This window comes from Berghia stephanieae, unplaced genomic scaffold, assembly GCF_034508935.2.
Source record: "Berghia stephanieae isolate SIO BIC M18660-M18661 unplaced genomic scaffold, UCSD_Bste_1.3 scaffold5573, whole genome shotgun sequence".
NCBI classification, from domain to species: domain Eukaryota; kingdom Metazoa; phylum Mollusca; class Gastropoda; order Nudibranchia; family Aeolidiidae; genus Berghia; species Berghia stephanieae.
In genome coordinates, this window is record NW_027627037.1 from 1,582 (window position 1) to 4,817 (window position 3,236).

At 35.4% G+C, this 3,236-nt stretch overlaps 1 long non-coding RNA gene across 1 annotated transcript; it reads left to right on the forward strand.

Moving 5' to 3' along the window:
- Positions 1-227: 227 nt before the first annotated feature.
- Positions 228-1,371, forward strand: LOC144962036 (uncharacterized). The gene is made up of 2 exons (XR_013643357.1): positions 228-768; positions 1,076-1,371. It is a non-coding gene; the product is annotated as an uncharacterized LOC144962036 (long non-coding RNA).
- The last annotated feature ends 1,865 nt before the right edge of the window (positions 1,372-3,236 follow it).

A 3,236-nucleotide genomic window follows, 5' to 3' on the forward strand; every position in this document is an offset into this window, starting at 1 on the left:
AAGGCGTAAGTAATTTATGAGTTTGGTTTTGTTTCCTTAGTCTAGATAATACAAAAATTACCGAGTAAAGGATCGGCTTCTACTGGGAGATAATTTGAAAAGTTCGGGGGGGGGGGGGGGGGTGTCTCTATAAAGAAATGTAAAGAGATTTTTTCTAATTCTTAAGTTACTTCACAGTAACAAAATACCTCCCCTCCCATTCCCCACTCATGTAAATTTATTCTCGGCTAGTACAAATACATATTCTTTTTCTTTTCTTTCTTATTTTCCCCCAGATATATGTGACGGCCAGGAATAAATTTACTATAGACGAACCTCAGATGGCCTTCCATTATTTAGGAGCCTATAGAAGGAAAATGACGGTGGATCCAAGTCTTATAAGATCACTCAAGACAGCCTTCCTAGAGTTTCACAGAACCTTTGCCAAGATTAAAGATAAAACTTTAACAGATAAAATGCGAGCATGGCCTGAGGACAAAGACCTCAGCACAGAACTCCCAACAAAAGACTTGTTGAAAAAACTGACGGACGATTCCACATGGGCTGACCCTCCAGAGTTCGGGACACATTAATGACTGTTCTCGCTATAGGCAGCATGTCCCGTCTTGGAGCCTTGTGAAACTTGTCTGTTGATGAGTTTAAGGCGGCTCGCAAGGCTGACCAAAATCATGATCTGTATCGAGCAGAAGTAAACCAGCACAAAACCATGAAGACATATGGTCCAGCGGGAATCTATTTCACACCTACCTTAAAAGCCCACATTGAAAGGTAACAGTGTGATACTAATTATTATTATTTATTATTATTATTATTATTATTATTATTATTATTATTATTATTATTATTATTATTATTATTATTATTATTATTATTATTATTATTATTATTATTATTATTATTATTATTATTACTATTATTATTATTATTATTATTATTATTATTTTATTATTACTATTATTATTTATATAATGTTAATACTTGAGGATAATCGTCAATAGAATTTGCCAACTCATGGGATTATTGATTCTTTAATTTTTTATTTTTTTTGGTTTGTGTTTTAAAAACATTATTTCAGGTATTTAGATAAAAGACCAGTGCAATCCAAATGGGTGTTTTGCACGTCGTCCGGCCGTCAGCTGACATCAAGCCATGCTGGAATCATTTTTAGACGAATCACCAAAATCTCGGCGACTGAAATGAGAAAAAGCGTGGCCTTTGCAGTAAGTATTCAATGTTTGAAAGCGTTGTTAATATGTCTAGCATATAATTGTTTCTATCTGTTCTATCTTTTATTTATGTATTATTTTTCTTTCTTAATCAGAATCCCGAGTAGACGGTTAAAAAAAAAGAACAGACATGGAAAAAACAAACAACAACATCCCACCCCCCCCCCCTAATAAAAAACCCACGAAAAATAAAACAACAAAAAAAAAAAAAATAAAAAATAAAGCAAAAGAAACCAACACAAAGCCGAACACACAAATAGCTACTTATTCTGTTTATTTTGATTTTTATGTGTTTTTTTTTTCTATTCTCGTTTCAGCAAAGGGAATCACCTGAAGAAGTCCATCGGCCATATCCGAAGCGATGCATCACAGTTTGCAGGTACACAGGGAGTCGTATGCGGCCAAAACTCACGACAAAACTATATATAAAGGATTGCGAGCCATTGGAGCAGGTACAGTGATGTTAAAAATGTTGGGCGAGGGTGAGGAAGAAGAGGAGGTGGGGGGGGGGGGGGCGGGGGGCGGGGGGCGGGGGGCGGGGTGGTAAACGCTTTATAAAGGCTGTCTAAAAAAAAAGTGTCATATGAAATGTTCAGTTCATCTATATCTTTTTATTCCAGGACAATGCTTGCAAAGTGAAGAGTTAAGATTGGACGAGCCCAGCACGTCAAGAGCATATTTTGAGCCACCCATCGTGACCGACGTCCAGGCTTCGCCTTCTGTAGAGTCCTCACAGTCGTCACCTGTAGTTCCCGGTATGTATGCAATACTAATTATGAACATGGTTCACCTGTATTTCTTACATTTTTCTAGTCTTTGAGCAGGTTTACTGGATATTTTGGCTATAATAATAATAATAATAATAATAATAATAATAATAATAATAATAATAATAATAATAATAATAATAATAATAATAATAATGATCATAATAATAATAATAATGATCATAATAATAATAATAATAATAATAATAATAATAATAATAATAATAATAATAATAATAATAATAATAATAATAATAAGGTCCTGGGTACGATTCTCGCTCGGCGCATAGTTGATGTAATGAACTGACAAACCAACAGGAAACCATTGTATTGTTCAAGGGATGCAACTCGAGAATATAACATAGGGTGTACAAATACCAAGGATTAATTCCCTTTACATGTTTTTATCAACAATTTGACTACTACAGTTGTGTCTTAGAAAAAAGGCTATGCACCTGTCTTTCTTACATTTTTCTGGTCTTTTCTCGGAAAAAATAATGTCATAGTGTGAGCTTTTGGGCGGTAATGCAGTAAACATTTCTTTAATAAAAACTAATAATCACACGGCTTTAAATGATTCAAATATCTATGTTTATTCTTTTGAATTAAACAGATACAAGTGTGCTATATTTCACAAAGACTTTGTCTGCAATAAACCAGAGAAGTGCCCCAATAATTGCATCAGAGAAGACAAGGTCTTAAAAGGCGTAAGTAAATTATGAGTTTGGCTTTGTTTCCTTTGTCTACATAAGACAAAATTAACAGAGTAAAGGATCGGCTTCTACTGGGAGATAATTTGGAAAGTTCGGGTGGGGGGGGGGGTGGTTGTTTGGGGGGGGGGGGGGGGGGGGGGGGAGGGTCTCTCTAAGGAGATGTAAATAGATTTATCTAATTCTTAAGTTACATCGGAGTAACAAAATACCTCCCCTCCCACTCCCCACTCATGTAGATTAATTCTCGGCTGGTACAAAATACATTTTTTTCTTTTTCTTTCTTATTTTCCCCCAGATATAGTGACGGCCAGGAATAAATTTACTAAGGACGAACTTCAGATGGCTTTCCATTATTTAGGAGCCTATAAAAGGAAGACAACGGTGGATCCATGTCTAATAAAATCACTCAGGACAGCCTTCCCCGAGTTTCACAGAACCTTTGCCAAGATTAAAGATAAAACTTTAACAGATAAAAATGCGAGCATGGCCTGAAGGACAAATACCTTATTTTCTAAAAGCCTCCACAGTCC